The 26,700-nt window shown below is 43.2% G+C and overlaps 1 protein-coding gene across 24 annotated transcripts in view; it reads right to left on the reverse strand.

Moving 5' to 3' along the window:
* The window catches only part of LOC6493800 (poly(rC)-binding protein 3), a 52,681-nt gene that overhangs the window by 23,710 nt on the left and 2,271 nt on the right, over nt 1-26,700 (reverse strand). For 12 of the 24 annotated variants that reach the window (XM_032454637.2, XM_032454636.2, XM_044714755.1 and 9 more), the window contains exon 1: nt 22,964-23,564. The exons of 1 other annotated variant lie outside the window; for it this stretch is intronic. The gene's annotated coding sequence lies outside the window, so the exon portion shown is untranslated. Of the gene's footprint in view, nt 1-15,129; nt 15,169-22,963; nt 23,566-26,700 lie in introns of those variants that run through there. 11 more of the 24 variants (XM_032454644.2, XM_044714753.1, XM_044714752.1 and 8 more) reach the window with 3 other exon arrangements.

Here is a 26,700-nt window from a genome sequence, read left to right on the forward strand (position 1 = left end):
CCGTGGCACTGCGAATTCCCAGCATAACTCGATGCTCCCGATGTACATATGCAAACGAACGAAAACGGCCATGTAACAATGTTGCCAACAACATCCCAGCATCGGACAAAAATCATTCCCGAGGGCTCCACAAAATATTTGCGCAGCCACCAACGCGGCGACTCCCGACAGCCGACTCCCGAAAGTTTCCTCCGCCACAGTCGCCTATGAAATTATGCGCACTAATTCCCCGAGTAGCGGTGGCTCCTGGACTCACCTGGACGGCCAGAGCCGCGGACGGAGCTCCGGAGCTTAGGGCCGCCGAAAAAATGCGCATAATTTGCCAGAGACCAGTGCACTTAGCGTTTGACAGGCTAGCCGCAACAAAAAAACACGGCGGGTTGCGACACGACCACGCCTAATTCAAATACCCGGAAAAAACGACCACTGCCTCTGGGTATTCTCAGCCGAGAGGAAGAGAAGATCGAGTCTACAGTCAGAGGTTCAAAAAAGGGAGCTCTTAGAGATGGAATCATTTCAGACTTCCCTAAAGATTAAAGAAAATTTTGACACTTGAGATAAACTTAGGATACTACTTGGAACTAGGAGTCTGGAGCTTTCAACTTACTTTTCTTCTAGACTTGATTGCTTTCTTCTTATTATTTATTTAAATATTGTTTTCACTTACTACGTAAACAATTGCTTCCTAGGGACTCTCCTTAATTGAATTCTTACACAATGGCAACTTTAATTTCAGATAATCAACTTTCGTTTATGACTTTTATGTTTTAAGTGAGATTAATGTTTAAAAAACGAACTAGTATCCAGAAATCTATCTATTTCCTGTTGAAGCCCAAAAAACATGACAACATCCAGTCCCCAAAACACACTTTCCATAATTACTAAGCCCCGGCTATCAAGCATAATCCTTGGAGCCATTAAAGGGCCGTGTCAGAGTCAATAGGAAGACACAATGCTATCTCCACGCCAGGCCAGGCCAGTGTCACCCACATGCTAATATGTAAATGGCACCCACAGGTATGGCGGCCAGTCGCACCCAAGTCTGAGCTGCTGCTCCAGCCCCAGCCCCGCTAATGCCACGGCTTGGCAGTGAAAAGCCACCCGCTGGGAAGTCCTACGGCTGCACACCGGGGTACTTCTCGGCAGTTGAAGGTTATAGACTGGCACGAGGGGAGGGGGACTGGCAGAAGGAGCTGGGCAGGAGTAACCAGAGCGCAGTGACAGCTGTGGCATCTGTGGCCTCAAGCAAGGGAGAAGGCAGGCTGCCCGGAGGAGCTGTCCGACCATTCCCAACCGGAATGAAATAGTAAGTTCTGCAGCAAGGAATGTGCATTCTCCGCATTGCTCCGGCAGGATGAGCCGGGAAAAATGAAGACGTTTGCGGACTTTATCTTCATCCCGGCACTAGCTCAGCTCCAACTCATTATCAATCATACGCACTGGGTCTGACTTCGATTGCGACTCCTTTCGTAGTTTTTAATGACTTTTTCTGAAGATGCGGCAGGAGGATTGCGGCATAACTAGTTTTCTTTTAATTAACTCGACATATAAATGCCAGGGTCTGTAATGTCTGTGGAGGAAAACCAGTTTGCTTTCTAATTTTCCCAACTATACAACTGGATGTGGATGTGGATGTGGAGTGTGTGAGAAAGATTTCTAATTTCCTGCAAGACGAAAACAAAGCCACAAATCCTGAAACGACGTTCTTCTTTTGACTTATTGTTCTGTGAAGGAGGAGACTTCATCAAAGTTCTCCCTTTTGAGTAGCGGAGTAACCCTGACACAGACTGGCTTTCCGAACTCATTTCCATGCCGCCTCCATCAGCAATTCTTCCAGGATGTGCCAGTTATGGTTTTAATGAAAAAAATATATAGTCTACTCGGGGGGCAATGCCGAAAACGGAGCATCTCTTCCAGGCACACATTCTGCCAAGTTTTTCAATTCAATTTTTAGCTTTCTCCGCGTCGGCGGGGGAGGAGGCGAAAGAATGCAGAAGAAGCACAAATACAAATACAGGCACAATAAAAGCTAAACGCCGAACGTGCCTCACATGCCTCAAAAGTGTTGTCATGTGCCCGGCGATGAGATGCAGGAAAGCGACTTTGTTGACGCCGTTGACTTTATACGTCAATTTCATCGCTGTCGTGGGGAGTTTTCGTTTCGTTTATGGCAGCCCGGGGAGGCTGGAGGCCCAGGGAGTAGGTGGTTCGGTGGTGGCAGGGGCTCGAAACAAACATCAACGACAGACAAAGGAGGCTGACACAGGGGCTGGACTTTCACCCTGCCATTTCTAGTCACTAGCCGCCTCAGCTCCCAGCTCCCTTGTCAAGTTGTCATCCTCGTTGTCGTTGTTGTGGCAAAGTCAACCGCATCATCATCATCATCATCGTCGTCTTGGCCGTCATCTGCCTTCAACAACATTTTTATTACACTGTTCACCTTGTCGGGGCAGGGCACTAGGACGTACATAGGTCGCAGGACGTAGGATACCTATCCATCCTCTCCAAAGAGGAGAGTCTTCAGCTACAAGCCTTTTCAGCTTCCTCGATGTAGAATTAATTTTTAAAATTAATTATGCACGTGTGCAGCTGGGCTGCTCGCCGGAGGACGGGGAATGTCAAGGATGTTCGAACCCAGGCCCGAGTGGGCTCACAGAGGTGGTAGTTTCCATTTCGCAGCAATTACTGCTCAGTGTAGGCCCAGGTCCGGGAGTTGTGGGCGAGTGTGTATCACTCCAAAGGCAAAATGGCCCGGGGGCTGTGGCGGCAAAGAGGAAACTCATTAAATTGCGTAATTATGTGTACACACACATTGTAGAAAAACTTGTGTGTCCCTTGGAATAACATTAATATTAATATTAATAACGTAAAGCACTCAAACTTTCGAGTCGCAAGTGGTCAAGCCCTTCCAAGGGTACTCTCCTGGCCGCCTCCTGGCCTCCACTTAACAATGTTTCGGACATCACTGTTTGATTTATGGTGCGATTTATGCCCCAAAACACACTGCCTGCCCCGGGGAGCTTTAGAGCGTTTCCCAATCAAGTTTGTGGCACTCGGAGGTAAGCCTTTTCCCTTCCTAGCCGCAAATGTTGCAGAAATATTTAATTACCTGAGCAGGCTCTCCCCCCTGGCGCAACTGAAAATTATAGCATACTTATGCGGGAAGCGGGCGGCAAGCAGGAGGAGGTGGAAGCCAATATTAATTTGTGTCAAATAAGTAAAACGCAATTAAACGCACATGTCAGCGCGTGGGCCAAATACCCACGTAGCACGCAGCATCGTTTGCCACACAATCGATACTCGGCAAACAAAGCCCCCGCCTGTCCCGACCCGGCCCGGCCATAACGACAACATCCCATAACCATAACCCCATAACCAGAGCGAGCGAATTGCCCGGGAATCCCTTAATACGATGACCTATTAAAATTACTATTTGCCATAACGGAGATGGAGATGGAACTGGAGCCACCCACACATATTGGCAAACAATAACAATCGTGTCTAGTTTTCCATTTCAGCGCTCTATTAATGGCAAAATGATATTCTTTGGCAGCGAGGCAGAGTCTGCCATGATAAAGCAATTATTGGCCATCAACGGGCGAAGGAACACAGGCCCAGAAGCCACCACTCGAGTGGTTCGACTGTCACGTGGCTGTCACAGCTACTAAAGGAAATCCCCCAATTTAATTTCCAATTACTTTGGCTTACTCGATGCCCTTCTAGCCCTCTAGTATTTGCATATTTGGAATTTGGAATTTGGAAGGGCCAACCGCACCCATGTCACTCCGTCCTAATGACTTGTTCAAAACTCTGGATTAAAAACTAAACCCCGGCGAGTAAATTATAAATTTCGAGTCTCAGAGTGCATTCGAAATAGGCATCCAAGAGGCTGTCGGCTGTCGGCTCTGAGCTTGATTCGATTATATAAGGAGCCAACAAGGATGTAGGTCCTTGCCAGCCGGATGGATGCTCCAAATATTTGTGCTGGCTCTGATTATGTTTTTTGACCCAGTCATCACTTCGGGACAGTCTAATTAAATGTTGCCTGAATCGCTTCTGGCTGTGTCACACACATCATCGTTGTGTCTCTCCTTTTGACAAAACACATGTCCACATCAGCAGCAGGACGATACAGGATACTGGATACTGGCCCGAATGACAAAAAACGGAAGCACAAAGGACGAAAAGATGAGAAACCTGTGCCAACATTTTTGTCACTCCCGTCATTGTTGGTTGCATTGTCTCTTCTGTGTGTATCACTCGTCATGTTTGTGGCTCTGACATAATCCTTAATCCTTCTGCTTTATTGTGCATTTCCATTTCCATTTCCATATCCTGCCCCTGCCTCCTCGCCTTTGTTGTGGCCTGCCTCTGCCCCTGCCACACGCACAGTGTCAGCAAAAAGTTCTGTCTGATAATAACTTTAATGAGGCCACTGCAGCGCAATTGTCCGCCATTCATGTTTATAATTTGACTTTTTGGAAGGGTTTTGGGCTGCCTCAGACTGCCTCTGTTTGGGAATTAAAAGCCACTCTATCTGAGCTCCGATCTAACTTTATAGTTCTATGACTCTTTCACACCTGCTATTAATTTATTTAATTTCCCCAGCCCAGGGCCCCCAAGACACTTCCCTTCTATTTTCTCTGCCCTAACGCGGTCAATCACACGATGTTCGCCACGTCTCTCTGCAAATTATCTGGCGACTGCCGGTCGTCGGTTGTCGCATGCGAGGCACTAAGTATCTGCCAGATACATTTTCTTTGGCTGCAGATTTACGCTCCGCACCCTACACTAATTACAAATTGCAGCATATAGCTGCTATCCCCCTTCCCGGGCCATTCTCGCGTCTCATAAACTAAGTAGGCCACCCATAGACCAGCGGGTGCAGACGCCGCGCCACCTCCTCGCCTCCTCGCCGCGGCGGCCAGCTCAGCGGGATAGGTCCAAGATGGAGGCGCATCTTTATTAACGCCGACGACGTAAACGGGGCGAAACATTAAAAATGTTGCCACGCAAAAAAACTAACACACACATAGATGGATGGTGCACCTGTACCTGTGTGGCATGTGCACCTGTCTTGAGACATCGTCAGCGTCTGCTTCAAGAAACATTATTAAAAACAAAAAAAAGAGAGGAAAACTAGAAGAAAAATAAGAAGGAAAATACGGGCCAGGCCATGTTTGTTTCTGTTGCTTGGTGTTTGGTGCTTGGTGTTGTTGCAGTAGCGGAAGGCACCGTTGCAAGTCGCATAAATTACAGACAACCCGCCTCCCACCCGGCCCCACCTCTCCAGGGGGCATTCGCCTTTTTAGCACCCAAAGATGATTATGGCAAAGCATGAAATGCGATTGCCGAGCCACCATCATCATCATCCGGCCATCAAAGAGAGCGTCAGTTTCTCTGACGGGATTTAAACAACGAGTCTTTGAGAACCCGTATTTGGGTCTCGAGAACTATCCAGAACCCATTGGCGGATGTGACACGAATACTTGAGATGCAGAATCCTAATCCTCGTCACACAACCTGATTGAAAGCCCTCCAGGAACAAGCAGCTTGATAGCCACAGAATCGATTCGAATTATCCGAACCGCCCGCGGGGAGGGACAAGCCTTGTCATTAATTAGCTAATTGCATGTAACTGGCCGATCTCGTTACCCTGGCGCTAATTAGTGGCACAACAGCGTTGTTGCATCTGAAATCTGTGTATGGCCTGCAGCGGAATCTGCAACAAGCCTGGAAAGGGTTGAGCCCGGGCTCAATCCCTTTGAAAAGCATCTATCTGCCACCTTTGATTCCGCCAGATATTTCGTAGGGAAATGTCATCAAGATACACTCTGCCGGGGCGTGGTCTAAATTCCAACTTTTTCGACTCTTTCGACTGGCATTTGTTTACACAGCAACCGGATCAGAGAGGCGGGGAGTGGGAGTGGCTTTCATAGAGGGGGGGTAGAGCTTTCATTCTCGGCTTTTATGCAACAGTGCACTTTGAAAAGTATCTGGCAGAAGCACAGGTTCTGTCACTACTATGGTTTCGCAACAACAACGCCAGTAGCAGAAGCACCAGAAACAGCAACAGCAGCAGCCCATGAACCCAGTACCGAGTACCGAGTACCCAGTCAGCATATGAAAATCGCTTTAAAAGGCATTAAAATTCATTTAGGTTGCCATCGTGCCACAATCCCCATACCCACACCGCCCCTTAGGCTTGCTGCCACATCGATATTGAAATTTATGCTACAGATTTAACTAATAATGCAGTTAAATCCTGTCAGACCAGACCAGAGCTGTGAGTAAAGCAATCACACGCTTCATAAGCCGAGGCAGACGCGACTTTGTACCCCAAGAAAGTTACCCGGAATGGAGGGAGATGGTAGGTGGGGAGCTGCTGACTGGTTTAGTGGGTAGTGGGTTCTGAGCCTGAGCCTGAGCCGGAGCGTGGGGCACAACAAACACAATTGAATAAGCGAGGCAATCAATCAAAATACAAAATCTATTAAGGAGCAGGAAGACGCAGACATTTGCCCCGAAGGCACTTTTCCAAAGCCCAGAACAGTGGGACTAAAAGGCAAGTATACTCTCTATATATGGATTATGGAGAATGAGAAACCCCCTCTTCCTTGGCCATAATCAAGTCTTAGTCAGAACTGATTAAGTTTTTAAAAAATCACTTTGAAATTCAAGAGATTTCTTTCCAGGACAGTCTATTCCAATTAGGACGAGGAAGGGAAATCTAGCTCCGATCGAACGTCGGAGCTAATTTAAAAACGCTGCAGCGCAAAGTAAATGACATAAATTAATAATTTCATCGCTTTTGTTTCGAACCGGAGAGGGCGTTTCTCTTTCGCTCTGAAATTGAGTCTGAAACAAAGTGCTTTCCATTTTAATTTATTAATTTAATGATGGTCCATGTCGGCCCGGAACGGGAACGGGGAACAAAATTGCCTTGGCAAAGCAAATTTTGAATTTTTAATTCAATAAAGCGACAAAATGTTTGCCTATTGCAGCCGGAGGCAGGGGCGGGGAAGGAGAGGCAGACTCCATGCTCCTCCAGGAGCAAGGAAGGAAGGATATTTAGCGCGACAGTCGTTGAGGTCATAAAATTTAAGGCAGCCTCAGAAAAGTTTCCTTGCCAGCTATTTTTGGAGACAAAATATGGCCAGTACATTACACTTTCCGGCGAGGAGGCGGATTTGAAGGGAAGTCCAAGTCCAAGGGTGCCCCGAGGGCACTGGGAGAGCGGCAAGTCATAACGCTTATTGGATTTCGGCTGGCCAAAAATATAATTATGGCTTAGAGGAGGAGAGAAACGATAAAAAGAATTTCAATTAAAGAGCCCAGGTCCAAGTCCAGGAAAAATGAATTGGAGCTTGCAAAGCGAAAATGTAGGGATTCCTCCCAGTGAGTTCTGTGAGTCCTGCGAGTGGCCGCCACATAAATGCTTAAAAATTGTATTAAAACGCAGGGCCGGAACATAAATAACAAATTGTGTTTTAATAAAGAGCTCTCTTCCGAGTGGAAGCCCAGAGCCTTTCGGGACCCTTTTGTTATATTTCGTTTTCGTCCTTTGTGTTTTTTTGCTGGAAGTTTGCGTTACTTAATGAAACTTGACCAAATCGCTCAAGGAAATGCTGGCACACGCCTCTCTCCCCCAGAGTAGATAGTGGAGAGCCATCAGCTAGAAATAAAACATCCATGATTAATGGTGGGTACTTGCAACTGGTCCACTGGAAGTCACGGACGAGCTTCAAGGAGTTGAAGAGCACAAATAAATGATGGGGAATGCAGAGCAGAGCAGAGCGGAGAGGAGCTTAGTCAAAATATTTCCACAAATTCTGGCAACAAAAGGGACTACTCCCCACATTCAAAACAAACGCCACAAAAAGTTTGCAGATGCCACAGAAACCGAATCAGAACTCGCAGGGCAGTTCTGCATTTTATTTTTTTATTTTATAAAAAAAAATCGCTTTTTGAGATAATTGCCAGACCAAAATGCTGGTAATGTGTGGAGAGCTGAGAGCTGTTGAGCGACCAGATAGGCAGATAGGTACACACATGCAGGCTGGGGCATGCCACCGACTGGCCACTCCACGTCCTGGGGGCTTTGCTTTAAAGTTGAAGCTTCCGCAAATAAATTCTAACTAATAATTTTTAGTTTTTCCTCAAAAATGCCCAGAAATTAACTCGATTATGTTCTCAGCCAGCTCCGGAGGCTTCCGAGCGATACATCCCTGCTTCAGAACTTGTGCTGCTTCAGTGCCACACCAGCAAGCCCCACTCCCAACAACTCGCAACATGTGAAATAAATAGCATTTAGTGCATATTTAGTACAAGCAACGACAACGAGGAAAGCCAGGCCAGGCCAAAAAACGAGGCAAAGAAAGCAAGCCCGACTAGACCGGGCCAGCCTGCCACACATACCTGCAACAAAGCGGCAACCCTCCGGCCTGCCTGCCCCAACAACCAGTTGTTGTTAGCAAGAAAAATGCATCAAGGCATGCAGCCAGCCAGCCAGCCAGCCAGCCAGCTCGCAAAAAGCGACGACAAAGAAAGAAGCCAAAGCCGCACAAAAGCATAGAAAATAGAAACAAGACCGGCCAGCAGAAAATGGCCAAACATGTTCTATGAATGGGACGGAAGGGAGGGGAGGGCTGGGCGGAGCAGGTTGGCCAGGAAAAACTTGGCAACTTGGCGTGCCTGGTTGCCATCAGAGTGGAGGGTGGTGGAGGAGAACCTGCAGGTTTTTCTCTGCAGCTCCTGATTTCCTCCGCTTTTTCATTGCCACACGGGGAGGTGGCAGAGGCGGCGGCGGGAGATGAGAGTTGCAAACGGGTTTTCCTGGTTCAAGTTGAACTGGCATCTTGGCCTGGCCAAAACGGCCAAAACCGCCAAGATATCCGGCTCACATCACTCGGAGTCGGAGTCGGTCATTCATTTATTCCCCGTCATCTTCAGTTGTGGCCTGTCCCCCTCGGCCTCCCGGGCTGGACATCCTTCAAGGGTATTATGATGGGTCGGTTGCCTTTCCTCCACAGCCCAGCCGAGCTCTAGAACTTGCCACGTACATGCATCAATTAGAAGCAGCGCGGAGGAGCTTCCTCTCGAAGTTGCCACTACTTGCCAATACTTGAACTTTCAAACTTTTGAGGGAAGACTTTCGGAGAGTGAGTTTGTTGGAGGATTTCAAAGTTCGCTCTTGGAAACTGGCCCTATGACTCGCTAATCATAACAGAATTTTCAGAGTGTAGAGGAGGCGGCCCACTCCTCGGCTGCATCCAAGCTGCAGGCAAGCGTGAAGACTGCCTAGAAGACTCTCCGAAGAATTTAATTATAGTCGAGGCTCTCTCGCGTTCTCCTATCTGTTCAGCAGCTAGGAGGAGCAAGTACTGCCGCCCAGAACCCCCGCCCAGTCCCTCCTGCCTCCTGCCTCCTGCCATCGGTAGCGCCCTTTGGAGGCCTTCCTGCCTCTCGTCTCGCTCTGGCTATCTCCTCCTCTCCTTCGCCGGCTGCTGTCGGGTTTAATGAACGCAAATCTCTTGCAAATATTCAATTGCTATACAACTCCGAGGCACAGACACTCGCAACTGCACAGACACAGACACCGACACCGACAGAGGACAGGCAGAGATATGCCATTCTGTATATAATTCTGTACATATTTGTATATATTTTCGCATATATATTAATGCATACACACACGCCGGGGAGTGCAAGTCAACAGACAAGAGCGGCGCATGTCGGAGCTACCCATGTGCACACTCTGAAGTTGCCAGCGTTCTGTGCCAACTTGATAATGAAGTTCGAGGGCTCGAGGTTCAGATCGGAAAATCAGCCAGAACCATTATTAAATTAAATTCGAAAGTTATGACATGGGACCGAGTGGATAAGCCCCCTGGAATAGACCCAGATAACCCGCAATCCTTGCTGCCGAAATACTCTTCCTGGCCACCACCCCACCCTCGCACTCACTCCCCGCCGTATTAATAATCTGCTTGCCATTGAAAGCCATACAAGGCGCGACTCCGCCGCCGCCGTACGTGTCAACATTCGACGCCGACTGAGGCTGAGACTGAGACTGAGACTGAGGCAGCGACTGAGTGCGCGACGGCGCATATAAATTCTGTGTTCTTTTTTGGAGTGGTCTAGGAACTTTTGCGCCGTTGCGAGTGGCATGCAACCAAACAGCAACAGCAACAACAGAGGCGAAACTCATTTGGCAGGCAGTACTGGAGTTGGAGAGCTGGGTGCTTGGAGAGGAGACCAGACCCAGCGGCACAGTGGACGCCATCGCCATCGCCATAAACAATCCGGTGTGGGAAACTTTTGTGGTCGATATAGTGTAATCCCCAGTTGCAGCCGAATAGTTTCTTTCTACGAAATTGTGTCAAGTCACGTCGCCAGAAAGAAGCTTGATGAACGGATCTAATAAGATCACAATTTATTGTTCTGCTGGCCAGGGAGCAGGGCGGAATTATGGGAAAAGTGTAGAGATTTGTTCGAAAACAATGAGCACAACAAGTGCCTGATTCGGAAAAGTTACTATTCGATTTGGGTTTTGTTTACTTTCAAAACAAATTTACTTCTTTTATGGCAAGAACCTCAATTTAAATCGTTTTTATAGTAAAAGTGCAACATATTTATGTAAAATATTCGCAAATTTACCCTATTAACACAAAAAACTTAATAATTTATAAATAAATGCCATATTTACCACTTCCTAAGGCTGTTATACTTATATTTAAATTATTAAAAAAAAAAACAAAAAAATATATATATGAAATTTAATAAATTTTCAAAATTGAATAGAAAAGGGCTTCTTTAAAAAGTTTCTGACATATCCTAGGATACAAATTCCTATTATGTTATAAAAAAAAGTTTCTAAACAGCATTGAATAAATATATTGACAATTTCAGTTCAATTAAAAATAATAAAATTAAAAATAGCGACCTTAAAAATAATATCATAAAAACTGTATGTTTTATCTGCATAAAATATCATAATTATATTAAAAATATTAATGGAAATACCTTGCCATTCCATACCCCAATAATAAGGCACTTCTATCCATTTCTTCTGCGTATCTGACCTTATCGTATCTTTAATGACTTTGAGATAAATCGTAACGATAAGTTCTTAAATAAATATTTAACTGCAAGAAATGATTTTATGAGTTTGAATGGAACTGAAAGAGATATTGTTGAGTTAGGAAGCAAAGAGGCAGACTTTTTTGTTCGTAATTTAGCTGTTATCGCCCCACTGTAACCGCAAAAATGCCTAGTGCCAGGCATCTTCTGTCTAGTGCCAGGAATACCGGGCGGCCTGCCTTCCCATTGGCCTTTGTTTGCTTCCCCCGCCTTTCCCCCCTGCACCTCTCAGCCTACTTGATCCCCTACCACCCTACCGGTGGATCCTGGTGTTGCCCCTTTCACGGCGCTCTCCTGCCTCCTGGCGGCTTTGGTGGCGTCGAGTGCACAACAAATATTGTCGCCGGCTAGGTCGGGAAATCAACGCACTAAGCTTTCTGCTGCACTCGCCCCCTACCCCTCCCCTTCCCCTATTCTTGCACCTTACACCGCCCCTCCCCGAAGGCATTCCCCGCCCTTTTTGCAAATGCCGGCGGGGACAAAGTAAATAGTAAACAAAAATAGTTGGCAGGGCAAAGTAAAAATGCAAAAAACAATAAAAAAAAAAAAAGCAGAAAATCGACTAACACAAAGCAATGCGAAATGCGAGGCAAGTAAAGCACAACGCATGGGCAAGTGAATAAAAATAGAATTTTAAATAAAATGCGAAACAGCTTTATCGCTCCCAGTCGCCTACCCTCGTCCTACCCCATCTCCGTAAAATTAAAGCTGCAAATTAAATGCAGCAGCCAGACAAAGCTCACTGAATAACTTAAGGGGTTATACCCAGTCGGAATTTTCCAAAAATCAAAAAGTAATATATATTTTTTCCATTGGTTGTAAAAAAATTTAAGGCCAATTCAATAGTATTTTTTGCAATAAACTTTAGTTTAAAAAGTCGTTTTAATAAACAGCCTTTTCTGTGATCTCGATTTCCCGAAAACGATTCCAACGATTTTTCTGAAACTTTTCCACAATCTTTTTTGATATATTCCTCAATGAGTTTATAAAAAAAAAATTGATTACTATTTTTTTTGACAATTTCGGCTAATGTATGCCCTGTAATGTAAGCAGAGTCAAATTTTATCAAAAAATAAATTTAGTTTTTCCTTCAGTTCAGTTGTATCTGTAATAGATATAACTAAGTGGTGTAAGATCTATTTTATTATTGGCCTCTACTAAAGTAACTTATCATTTTAACCCAAAATAGCAAAAATAAATCTTTTTTGGCGCTAATCTGAGCGTATAACCCCTTGAGAAGGGGTCAGCCTTTAGCCTTTCTCGCATAAAAACCGTCGGAAGATCTATAAATACGAGAGTGCAAAGCCAAATGGGTATGGAGTTTATCAACTGATGGAATGACAGAGTAAGCCGGCAAGCGGAATACCAACGCCGACTAGCCCCATAAATTGATAAGCAATCTGCTAGGGAGATTAATCAGCAATCAGAAAGTGGAATACCACGTCGATAAATGTGTAGTAATAGTTGGGCCCGCAATTTTAAACTGGCCAGCAGGGAAAAAACTCGCATTCCCTTATTGAACCTTAGAAATCGCTTTATGGCTAAGCGAGCTTTAATGACTGGCAGTATAAAGTGATAAGAGACACATGCTCGGATTGAATCAAACATGCATGTATCTTTGAAGTACATATGTAGATACAAAGCCCTCCTGGCAAACGCCATATGTTGTATCTGAGAATCGTACTATTTTCGCAAAGGTCACATCTAGTGACCTTGAGGAAAGATTTCCCCACTGGCAGTTCACAGTGCCAGAGCGCCCTCTATTCTGCTTCTGTACTTCAGTCTGAAAAAAAGCGCAAATTTATGCGAAAGAAAGGAAAAAAAGAAGGCAGATTAAGAAATTAAAAATAAAATCAAAATGCAGCAAAGCCAGAAGCAACAAAAACAAGTATCGGAGAGAGCAATGAACGCTTGATGTACGCAAAAAATGAGAAGAAATGGAGGAAGCTCGGCCGGCACAGGGCAGAGTTGCATGCGGGATGAGAAGACGAGTCAGAAGTCGAACATCTGATGCGGTTGGCGATAGAACCAGGCCAGGAGGAAGAGGAGAATGAACTTTTCCATCCAATAGCTCGGGCTGGCAGCTTGAAATGCACATAATTTAGCAGCGAATCGATCAAGAAGCCAGCCCAGGGGAAGTGCTAATGCGGCGTATGAGTAATATTTTGATAGAGAAGAAGGGGGGAGAAACTGGTTTTCTGGTTGGCAAAGTTCAGCGCGGAAAATATCACAGTTCGGAGCGGGCAAGGTCTTCGGGCTGCACTATTTTCGTACTGTCGCAGTCCTATCCAATTACCCTGTCACAGATGCCCCAACAATGGAGCCGAAGCAGAAGCAGAGCCCTTAACTAAGGCACTGTAGCTTTCTCTTTCCTCGGCTCCTCGCCAAAGTCAAACTATCAATTACAATTATGTGCACAAACGAGACAACAATGCAATCGCAAACAGATACTCGATACTCACGGATACATCTGCCCGCTCAAATAGACGCTCTGCCAGGCAACGGCAGCAACGGCAAACAATTAGCCAGAAGTCAGCAGAGCACGGAGCACGGAGCACTAAGCTCCAGGGCTGGCAGAGAGGCCCCGACTCGTGTAGAATACCCGGATAAGCGGCGGGGGCTTGACCCCAGCCACTGGAGAGGCCCCAAAGATGACTAAGAACTGCACCGGAACTGCACATTAGTTCCCATAACCTATCGGATACAACGTGATTTACTTGGCCTAGTCCCCGGCTTTAAGTAGGACCGGACAGAGTCCAATATTTGCCATCCCCTTTATTGCAAAACAATTACTTTTCTCCGCTCCCAGAACCAAGAACATTGCCCCTTTGCGAAGTCAACAGATTTTCTTGTTTTTCTTCTCCAGGATAGGTAACAACAATTACGCTTCAATGCATCTATAAGATATGGTATCTGCGGGGTGCATGTACCGCCTGTGGGCCGTGTATCTGTATCTACGTGCGTGTGTGCCTGTTTAGATGGCTTTTGCTTGTAGCAGAAACTTGGAACACGATGCTGCGCTGCCGGATAAGACACAGATACAGATACAGATGCGTCCTGGGTCGCAGCCCTGGCCATGCAAACTACGGCCTGCAGAATGTTGCAACTTTGCGGAGATAAGATAAGAGTGTTGACACTTCCCCTTCAGCATTCTCTCTCTCGCCGCCTGCAAAACATTGACAACTTTTCTATTAACGGTCCGCACGACGAATGCGACGAAAGCAAAGGCAGTGCCTCGCAGCTCGTTCTGTATCTACACAAAGAAATCTGCGAACAGGCTGGTGAGGAGCCTGTGCAGAATGCAATCAGGCGGCACGATGCTGCAACAAAAGTCTGCAATTGATTGAGGCAAAAGTTAAGTAGATTATGATGGAAAAGTTTCGGGCGCAGAGGCACAAGATACGAGTTCTGGATAACCACAAGCTGCCAGGGGGTGATGGGATGGGGAAACTTTTCGAAACCTGCAACAGACGAGTTGCAGGAATGACTGGCAGCAGGAGGGAAAATGAATTTTCTTTCAATATTTAGACGCTGCTGCCGAGTTTCGACTTCCTTCTGGGCCGGAAACTGTTAGCCGGCTAGAGCCCATTAACCTGATTGTTAAAATATTGATTATATGATTTGTTGCGGCAGAAACTAATTGATTCGCACAAGAGTTCAACAAACTAGAGAACTAAGTGGAAGGAAACACCTGAATTCCTATCGAAAAGCACTTTAATCGAGCCACATTCCTCCCTTATTAAGATAATCCCCAACAGTTCATCTGATTCACAATCCGTAGCACTTATTTTCACATGATTAGTCCCAATTTGTTGATGGATAAATGGCTCGCCGGGCGACTAGAGTGATGGATTCCGTAATTACTAAAACATCTGCCACTGGATCTGGATTTGGATCTGGAAGAAGCTATTCCGAGAAATCTATTCACGGCCCAGACAGTCCAGCCAGCCCAGCTAGCCCAGTTTATGGCCACAACTAAAATCTTACACAAATTGTTGGCAAAAAGTTCAGTTCATGGGCACGTACCTGAAACGAGAGAAGGGGAGATCTATAAGTAATAGTTTAAAATATTTTTAAAATAAAATAGTGATGGATAGTCTGTGTAAAGTATCTAAGGAGTTCATAAATTCAGATCCGAAAGAGACCCCTCCTAAATGAACTGAAAGTAAACAAAGCCTGCCGCTAAGAGATGAATTTATTGGAATTTGTTTCTGTTGGAAAACAAATCAGAAATGTTTAGATTGGGCCAGGAAGTGGAATACTCTTCTTCCACCTGCTACCAGCAGTGCATCTGAGGTCTGATATCGAGATGAGATATTAAAATATCCAAGTTATTTGTTGTTGAACCGGTACAAGCCGGTCTACCCTTGAGTTGGCTTAAAACAGAGGTCTATGTCGTGCAGTTCCTCAAAGAGTTCACATGGTTAAGCTGTGATTTGCGATTCGCGACTGATACGGCTTAATCGGCCGCTGTCTGATAGCGAGCTGGCTAACCAGGCCTCGCCTCTACTGGTTTTCGAGACATTTTGACGTCACACAGAGCCACGAAACGAAACGGAACTGTTGCTCCCCCCGAAACCCAAAACAGATGCTAAAAACTAAAGTAAACCAGCTCAGCAGGTAGCCAGTCAGTCATCATTTGGCCAAGTGGGGCAGCAACAACTAATCAGAGACAACTCCAAAACTAAAGCCGGACACAGGCTTTGGCCGAGGCTTCTTAATTGCTTCAGCAAACTGTTGTGGCAGCTAGGCGCTACAGAGCTAGACAGCTAGAGAGTCAGTCTTATGGGTCAGCCAGTACATCGTGAGCTTGAGAATATCTCTGTCCGCAAAAAATAATAATTAAAAATCGCATGTCGGACAGAATTTTTGACAAATTGTTGCCCCCGCGCACAATCCAAAAGTTAATGAACTTGCCAGCCAGCCAGCCCGATGGGGAGAGAGGAAGCAGAAGAGCTAATGATAATGCCACAACACACAGATGTATCTGTATCTGTATCTGTAGCTGGGATGGGATGGGAATATGAAAAAATAGCGCGTGCTGGTCTGCGCATAAAAAGATTTATCATCTAAAGCGGCCCGACCCGAGCGACTATGAATGAAAACACACACTCACACACACCACTAGGAAAGTGTAGTTAGTCGATCAAAAGCGAGGCACGGCGAAAAGAAAACATTTAAGCCAAATAAACAGAAACAGAAGGCGTTTCGAGAGAGCCATCATAATTGTTTATTAAACGGAAAGCCGGAGAGAGCCCCAAGCGCTCTCTAATGTATCGCCGCGATGCGTCAGCCTCACGTTTAGATAATTAATGGACGGAATGTTTACACCGCGCCAGGCACTGTACAGAGCTTGGAGATACTGACCCGGACCCGGAGTCGCAAAGTTCACAACGCGTCTGAATTCACAGACAATTTTCACGGAACAGACTTTCTAACAGAGTATCTGTGAAGTATTTTTATAATAGACCTGTAGATCATTTCCATTTTTTCACTTTATTGGAATCTGGTTCTTAGATCTGAATGCAGTTTTGGATAATTTAATTGGTTTTAAAGATCATCTTGTCGTTAAATGGCTTCTATATCGATTTTCTCGTTTTTTGGATTTAGTTTTATAAGAATGTGGTTCTCAAATCTTTATTCCATCTAAGATAATATCTTATATCTTTTAATATATATCTTATAACCATGATTATATAATATAGTTTTAAAGATCATTTAGTCACTCTATAATATATTATATGTATATTTAGTCTTCGTAGATTAGATATTCTTTTATCGATTTGATCATTTTTGGAATCACTTTTATAGGAATCTGGTTCTCAGATCAGTTTTCCTTCCATAAAAAATAGTTTTTCAATTTTTTCAAAATTGAATTTCAACCTAAATAGTTTAAAGGTATCTGATAACTGAGTAAAATCTGATTAGAAAATGTATCTTTTTACCACAAAAAGTTATAAAATTTATCCCATAATTATTGAAAGTAAGAAGTCATATATAGCCTTGTATGCGATAAAGGGTTAATAATAATATTATTTTTAAGTATCATGTTGATTGTCTATATCGAACATTTGATATGTTTTTATTTTATAATTTTTTCACCTTATCATTTTTATAAGAATTGGTTCGTACATCTTTATTCTATTTAATAGAATATAAAATATAGTTAGTTTTAAATGTTAGATTATCTTTATGATTGTAGAATAAGTAGACTTCGTAGAATAAACCTCCTTTTATCACCTTAATATGAATTTGGTTCTCAAATCATCATCTTGAATCATAAATAATTGATTTGAAATAGTTTTAAAGATTAAGTAGCCATTATAGAACAGGTAGTCTTCTTAAAATATACCTTCTTATATAGATTTTATGATTATTGTATACGGATTATAAGAAGAATCGAATTCTTGGATGTGCATTCATCCTTAGAAAATATAATTATACAAAATAGAGATTTCTTGATCGATCTATAACTATTTTATCATTAGCCTCTATCAGAATCTGCTTCTCAGATCTGTATTTCATCTAAGATATTTTATTTAAAAGCATTTTATACATCATTTAGCCATTTTAGAATAGGCAGTCTTCATGGAACACCCCTTTTCTTATGTTGATTTTATCATTTTTGAATACAGATTTATCAAAAGATCATCTCCTCATTATCTCCCGTATTTAGCTTCAAAATACATTAAATCTCGTACAAGCGAGATCGAGACATGGCGAATTACGAGAATTAATCATCAAAATTGCCTTAATAATCTCGCACGCCCCCCAATTGTTCGAGAAATGCTCTCCTGGGCTTCTCTCCAGCCGTTTATAGGCCAAACAGCCCACAACAGCCCCCAGATCCCAGCCCACACAGTGCAGGCAGTTAAGTCAATAAAAATGTTTTTATTTTTTCGCGCATTGTGTATTTTTTGATCAGCTTTTTGTATAGGAATCTGCGAACGAGATGTTCTCCGTGCGGCTCTCGCCTCGCGGATTTGCATAAACAGGTCGAAGTTGCTGGCGGTGTCTCGACCCGTTTGGAATCTGCTGACGTGCCGGAATATCTGTGAGATACATTCTGTATCGCTATCGCACAAAGGAAGTGCCAATGGACCTGATTCGTTGACATTTTCGTATTCGAATTAAACAGTTAGTAGTTATCTGCTACCTGTCGCAGAGCCAGAGACAATCTGAATCTGAAACATCTTGCTCCGACAAATTGGCATTCGGTATTCGGTGTCTTGGGAAATCCGGCGGAGTGGCGGAGGGAAAATCTTGAGCCCAATAAGGCGCAGCAACAGCACCGATATGGCAGAGCCGCTTGACGTCTTTGGAAAATCAATGTATATTGCAGTGGCTATCGAAGCTGTTGCCTTTTTGCGGTTTGTCATTCGGTTGTGTGGTAATTAGCAACATCATCGAGCCAGCTGGGCTTTCAAAATTCCTAGAAATGGCTATGCCCCTGATTCAGATGCGTTTTTTATTGCCGCAGCGCTGACTGCCAGCCTAGCGTTTTGAAACTGTCAGCACTTCAGTGATTGTGATGAAATCTTGGACATTTTCGGCCTCTAGACCGACCGGCCAGCCTCTCCAACAGGTTTCGCAGATACTGTATCTGAGATGCAAATCAGCCTGGTACTGGTTTGGATAAATACTTCCTCGACTACCGCCGGGGCAGGCATTATTCCAAACTCTTGCCCCAAAACAGGTGCTGGCTCTGGCCCGGATCACGGCCTGGTGGAGTTCTGGAGCAGTTGCAATTACGGAGATTGATGGCAGCATTTTTCTGCGCCGTGCCCTCTTACGCGAAAGCAACTTCCTGCCGCACCAGTCCTTCATTCCTTTGACAAATCTGACAGCTGGCCCGAAAAAGCTGGAGACGAAAGAGTGTCTCCAACCCCCAAAAGGAGCTCAACAGCATAAAGCTTATGCTGGCAACAAAGGGGGTGATATGGTGTGTGGCACGTCCTAGAGGGGTGGCACAGGCAGTCATTATCAAAGCCCTTCAAGGTCTCTCAAGGCAAGCGTCTGCTTTACAGATTTTTATGTTCACGACACGCACACACTCGTGGGGGGTAGTCTTCTCATATATTTTATGAACATTAGGAGAGCCTGCCGCCCCCGAGGAAGGGGAGGAGCGTGTCCGGGGAAGACGAAATGTGGCCATAAATAAATGGTCTCGTTTACGACTTTGGACATTAACCTGTTAAATTTCTAATGTGTGTGATGGGTCCTTGTACTCCTTGAGCGCCACCCCCTCCCCTCCCCGCCCAGGATCATCAACGTTTTGCATATTTAAGCAGTCTCTGCGGCAGTGGCAGTGGCAGCGGCAGTGGCAGCGTCAGCGGCTCGGATAATCCAACATACTAATGTGTGCGAATGGCCGGAGCACCAGACCTGGGCACCAGCACCAGAGACCACAAAATCAATAATGATTACATTTGGCTTGCATATTTCAGCAGCCCGGGTAGCCCGGGCCAGGAGTGGGCGGTGGGCTAAATGACATTCGGTGGCATGCGGCAATTGGCTGGCAGGTCAGGTGGTTGCTCCTACGAGCCACCCCCTCAGCCGCCCCTCAGCCGGGGCGAGTGCGAAGAGACAAAAGACCGAAAAGCGGTTAAGTGGCAAGCCCTTACAACAAGTCCTGTGCCTGCGCCTGGTCCTTTCGGAAGAGAGTCTTCTCTCAGCGAGACATCCCTAAAAAATCAAAACTTCAATAATTAATTATTTAAATAAAAATTTCTCTGTTAAGATACTTCTCTATGAGAACCTTAAGCCTTTCCCTTGCAACGACTGCTCACTGTACTCACCACCGGACGGACTGGCTGGCTCTAGTGGGGCTTCGAAGCAAAAGAAATGCAGAAGATGCAGGCGAAGAGAAATGCAATAAGTGGCGCGCAGGGTCAACGATAGTAGGCGAGGCATGGGGTAGGAGGGGGGCAGGAAGACGACGCCACTCAATGCAGTCAACGGCCTACAGACGGCTTCAGATTCAGACTCCTAGTCCAACCAGTTAGAAAATGCTAGCAGACCGGCAAGAAAGTGCAACAAAGTACAGACCTCAATCTGCAGCCTAGCCAGCGCACAATCGCACACACATGCACGTGCACGTACATATGCATGTCGTGCATGCATGTGCCTGTATGCCTGTTTGCCTGTAGCACTCACCACCCTCTCCTTGCGCCCACCGCCTGACAGGTTGAAATCCAACGCAGCAGAACGAACGAGCGAAGCGACGAAGCAAAGTAAATGAAAAATAGCAAGGAAAATGCACACAGAAAGTAGCAAGCACCACCAGACCCCCCCTCCACCCCAGCACCAGGAACAACAAAGAAAGCAAACGTTGATGACGTTGACGATGGCGACAAAGCAAATGCACAAAATAGGCAGCGGCCGAGGGGGAGAGGCAGAGTGCGAAAAATTGCAGAGGAGGTGGAAGCACTCGCCGAAGAGAAGAAAATGCAACGTAAAGCACAAAGCCAAGCAGCCAAAAAGCGAAGGCAGAGGGAAATACTAACAGGACTTTTGGGGGGCGAGTTGAAGATTTCATTCACTGGCAAGGTATCTCTCCAAGTAACGGTTATTAGAAATAAGAATCATGTACACTAAGCACTCAAATAGTATTTTAAACGCTAGGGTAAGCATCTTTTTTAATAAATATTAAATATATTCGTTTAATATTTCGTATAATATTTTAAATATATTTAATATTTATTTATTCAAGTATAAACAATATTTATAATTTAATGAATAAATTTGTTTAAAATACAAAAAAGATACTGATTGACCTTAAAATGTTAAAAATAAATCAGTTTATTAAACTTCCTCAAACATTAGGAGTTGAAAAAATTAAATTTTCTTGAAATGCAAATATTTATTTCATAATATGAGAAATTCTTCAATTAATTCTTATCATATCACTAAAATATGTGATAATTTAAACCGTAAACCCCTCGAGAACTTGCTAATTGGATTAAGATGATCCATAAAACTCTTACTTTCAAAAAGTGAAAAGTAGAGTAAGAATTAAAGCTGTTTCCGCCGTTTTCGCAGTTTCTATAAAATAATATTCGTGATTTATGCATTATTAAGTGAATTTCGATTAAGTAACGGCGAAGCAGATTTCTGTAGAGCCGTAAATTGCAATTGCAGCACTAATTGGTGGCTGTGAATAACGAACGCAATAATTGCAGTCCCCGAAAGCATTCATAAATAGTGTAAATGATATGCCGCGAGGGGGAGGCTCAATCAAATCGAATGGATTGCACTTTTAATGAAATACGGGCTAGATTACATTAAAATTAATGGCTACTCTTCCACTACAAAATACAAATTATAAATGAAATTCTTTAAAGAATACAGATTTAAAGCCCTCAATCACAATCACAGCGGATTGAGAAGTTTCCTCGGGATTGAAGTGCTGCTTGGCAGGGCCTGATAAGACATGTATCGAAGGGCGCCCAGGCAACGCCTTTTTGGCCAGGCCAGGCCAGCGCTTGCCGGAGCGGAAGTGATTAAACAGCGACGGCAGCCCCGAAAATTAAAGGAAAAAGGGCTGGCTGCCAAAAATTGATTCCTCCCAGCCCGACAGAATAAAGGGCATCGCGTATGCAAAACAACAAAGGATAGCCCACCTCCTTCTGCCTGCGGAGGAGGAGGGGACTAAGACGGGGAAGAAAACGCGCGCTTTGCTTGAGCCGCCACTTTTGCCTCTGCCCACGCCAATTAGAAGTTTTGAACCCAGTTCGCTGGCGCTTCGCAACACTGGTCGACGCCATACATGCACACTGGGCACGCACACTCGTGCATTCAGAGCCAGTTTGTCTGGCCCAGCGCAATTGAACAATTGAGCACGAAGAGCGACTTGCGCCCCATGCCGGAGAGAGGCAAGAGAGAGAGTGAAGTGAGAGAGCGCGCGTAAAACAACGACGCGTTCTTTTGGGTAGGGTATACAAAGCATATCAGGACTGGTTTTTGAACTTTTCTAAAAACTTTTTTTTTTGTAGCAATTATGGTTGCAATACTATTATTAGCTACTAAATATAAGCAGAAAAGCCTACGTGATTTATTCCTTCTCTCTGGCCTGAAATCCATACCTCTTTAAGGAAATGGAAAAGAGTAAACCGTTTATACCCCCATTCAGGCTTTTACCCAATGCGATAAGGGTGGTAACCATAAATCGAGCAACAAAGCTCCGCTCGCTTATCACACGACGCATTCCAGTTACAGGGTATCACCACTGCAGGGAATCTTCCACTCGGAACAGCGAATGCAAGGCACAAAGGAAATCGGAAAAAACAACAAAGAGCAGAAAACAACAGAGCCAGAGGCAGAGACAGAGACAGAGACCAATGGCAAAAATGTGAGAAGGCAAATAAGAATGCGAAAAATAACGTCGGAGGAGCAAAAATCAATTTGAGGCGCTGAAGTGGATGTTGGATGCTGGATTCTGGATGGATGTTGGGCTTTATTTTCGTGTGTTCTTCTTTTTGCAAAAAAGTGTAAAAACTGTATACAATACACAGACACATACACACACACACACACACTCAGACGGAGACTCATACACAAACACAGACACAGAGAGGGACTGGCAGGCAACACGCGACGGCTTTTTGCCGGTTGGGGTAAAAACTACAGAGAAACTGGAAGAAATGCAGAGAATCGGAGAAAGAGAGCCAGACGAGAACGCTTTAATTATGCTTAATTTGTTGTTAATCAAACTCAGAATACCGTTTTGGGAAAAACTCACGCGGCCGAGCGGTTTTTAGTGAAAAGCAATTGGTATTTAGTGGAAAAAAGTAATGAAAAGAGGCGAATTTATGGGGCTCACGTTTTCTGCTGTTCTGCTCTGCGGTCGTAGATCGAAATTGGAACCAGAATCGGATTGATTCACCGCTGCCGGATTGTTATTACACGTTTTTTAACAATTGGGTTTTGGTTTTGGTTTTTTTCTGTGAGTGAATCTGTTCCTTGCTTTTGCCTTAGCACACTGCTTCCTTCTTTCTCTCTTTATCGACTCGTTCGCACACTTTAAATTTGCATTTGCAATTCGCCAATTGCCAATTGCCTTTATTCTCGGATATAACTTTTAGTGGCTGTCGCTTTTGTGGATGTGGTTATTGCTTCTTGTTGTTGTATCTGCTATTTGTTGTTTTCTTTTCTTTTTTTTTTGTAATTATTATTATTGTTGTTGCTGTTGTTGTTGTTGTTATGAAACCCCGGTTATTTGTCACTTTGATTTAGTTTACTCAACACACCGTCGTTATTTCCGAAATTCGCTTGGCCTCCCTTCTGAGATGTATTTTCTGGAATTGAAAATTGAAATTCACTCTGGCGAGAAACTGCGAGACGCGCTAGCTGCTGAACGTAGAACCGTACACCACCATTAATTTTTAATAAATGAGAGGAGGTAGCGCAGAGCGCGATAAACAACGGAACAGACGACGGGGGTGGACACGAAGCAGCACGACGCGATGCACGTCGTGGAGAGAGCCGAATCGCTGTAAGTTGGCTGTTAAGCATGCTTGGACTCGCTGTTATCCGAAGAGCGGCACAGTGGACAAATGGGATAAATGGCGTTTTGAAGATCAAAAAGGTGTTTCTTGAGTGCTTTACTATTCAGTAGATGGTAAACAATAATTTTGAAATAAGGACATTTTATTCATAAATTGTAAACTTATTCTAAAGGGTTTTTAGGGTTAGTAATTTAATTGACAATTCAAGATCAAAATCTTAGAATTTTAAGGAAATCTTAGGAATTTATAATATAGATAAATATTTAAGTTTTGCCTTATTTTGATCCTAAAACAGAATCAAAAAATTTACTTATTTTACTTGATTGTTGAAAAAATATGTAATTTCCACTGTGCCGCGGGTGCGAGTGGGACAACCACAGCCATCACAGAACAGTCCACAGCAAGGTAGACAAAGAGTAGCAGAGGGAGTAAAGCGACGTCGGCAGCGCTGCTTCACCACTCTCATGTTTTTGCCAAACTGCGCATGATCGTATTTGAGAGTGCTGGTATGCGAGAGAGCACTGTTAAAGTTAACAGTACTCGAATAGGGCCTTACATATTCCGATCACCTGCATTGGCACATAACTCACATTATTGCACTTTTGAGTGAAAAAATATTCAGCCCAGTCCTGCACTGCAGTCCTCAGACCCCCTCTGTTTGGCATGCAAATTAATGTAGGGGATTAAAATACAACGCACAAATTGCATGCAACAACTATTCCAATAAGCAAACGTAATGAATTGCTTTCGAATCAAATTATGTAATTAATATTATGCCAAACAGCGACAAAACCAACAAAGGATTACACAAATATTTTCACTTCATTACATACGAGTGAGCCACAACAACATTTTCCAATTAGGCCAAAATGCGGTTGCATTTAACAGAATCTGCTTGAAATCCATTCTAGTGCTTGCCCTCAACGACCTTCACGGCGGGCAAAAATTAGTTGGTAGCTGCAGCAAGCCAAGTTTCTACTTTCTGCTCGAAATGCTTCAATAATAAATTCTCCTCCTACCTGGACATTTAAGAACAAATTGCGTTGCGCAAGTGTGGGCTGAAACGAATCTCATGCTCGGATAAATATGAATTATTTTAAACGTGGATAGTCCTTCCAGGTCAGCCACTTATTAACGCAGAGTTTCATTAAGAAAGTATTCATTTTCTCATAACAATTTTCTCTCCCCCCAGAAATTGATTCAAAGCTGAGAAACAAATAAGAATAACTTCAAAGGACTGTTTTTGAATAAACACATTAAATATAATTCATTTTAGATTTGAATGCTTATAGGTTTTTAAATTTGTTTTTAACTTTTTATTATGATACTAATGAAATTTACTGAAAACAATCATGGTCAAGGCAATTAACTGGCTAACATAATTTAATATATGGTGAAATTTTATCAATTTCTTCTCTTAGGTGTACCGTGGAAATTGTGGGTGATGGAACCCATATTTGTACTGGACTTTGGTTCAGGGCACCCTAAAGGTTATGGAGCAATTGAAACTTTTCGTGGAGGAAAAAAAAATTGGAATTTGTTGGCCTGTGCTATTATAAATTATATATTTAAAATAAATCATCTCAAAGGTGAATCTTTTATTCAACTATTTATTTATGATACAAAAGCAATCGACAGTCAAGGATAAGAAAATATGAGTGAACATATGATATCCGGTACTATTTTAACGAATAAGATAATAATTAATATAGATTAAATTAAATTACCTAGAAAATTCTAAAAATAGATGCTTGAAAAAAATTTTTTTCCATACGATTGGGTAGTTTTGAACCATTTACTGAACCGAACGCTAGAAGATTATGGAATCAGAAAAAAATGCTAGATCTTAAAAAATCTAAATAAAAAAACCAATCTTAAAAAAAAAAATTTTTCTAAACACAAACTTGATCTGCGTGGATAAATATAGCCTGTCTTTGAAAACTTATAGCTCTATCTTTTATTGTCTCTGATATCCGTTTATAAAGTCTAATATCTGTAAGACTAACGGTCATGGCTTTATCGAATAGAGTTTTGATCCGGAATATGTATACTTCATGAGGTCCGAGATGATTTCTTCTTCCTGTAACAAGGGTATATGCAATATACCCTTTGTACATTACGAGATATAATGTAACGAGTATTCACCAGTATAACTTAGCATGAAATTACATAAATATAAATGTAAATAATATCCGGTACTATTTTAATGAATAAGATAATGATTAATATAGATTAAATTAAATTACCTACAAAATTGTTAAAATAGATTCTTTAAAAATATTCTTGCATACGTTTGGGTACTTTTAAACTATGTAGTTACTGAAACAAACGCTAGAAGATTATGGAATCCGAAAAACTATGAGTAAAACTCTTTTAAAAATCGCCCAATTTGTCTAAATCTTAAAAAAAACTTTTCTCAACTGGTGCTACAAAAAGGTGTCATTTTTGGGTGCAGGAGAATGTGGACCTTATACGAGCACCGGGTATAAGAATCAATTATAATTTATCGAGTATTATATAAACTATTATAAATGATATTAAAATAAATCAATAAAATAAATCCTTTAAATATATATCTTAAAGGAGCATCCATTTATGTAATAAAATACTTATTTATGATAAAAATGCAAGCATCGACATTGCCCATAGATCTATTTTAACCTCTAAATTATAGTCTATAATATTAATAAATTACTTAGATAGTCATATTTCCCATTATTTAATTCATAAAAACAGGAATTGCACACGTAAGTATGGTAAACTTTATTTAAATGGTAAAGTGCTTAAATGGATTCAATAACCAAAATGATAAAATATGTTTCATACAGGAAAATAGACCCAAATAAGGATGCTGTCGTCCCCTGCCACGCCTCCCATTTGAACACATATTTATTTTGTAATCGGACGCGTGGGAGGAGCAGGCATGAACAAACAAACAGTGCAGGAAAGTCAATTAATTGATTCAAAACAAAATGGATTCGAAAGCAAAAATGTTGCTGGAAAAATTGCAGAAAAAGTATGCGCTTTCCTGTAACAAAAATAAATAAACGAG

The sequence above is a fragment of the Drosophila ananassae genome, chromosome 2R (genome assembly GCF_017639315.1).
Source record: "Drosophila ananassae strain 14024-0371.13 chromosome 2R, ASM1763931v2, whole genome shotgun sequence".
Lineage (NCBI taxonomy): Eukaryota > Metazoa > Arthropoda > Insecta > Diptera > Drosophilidae > Drosophila > Drosophila ananassae.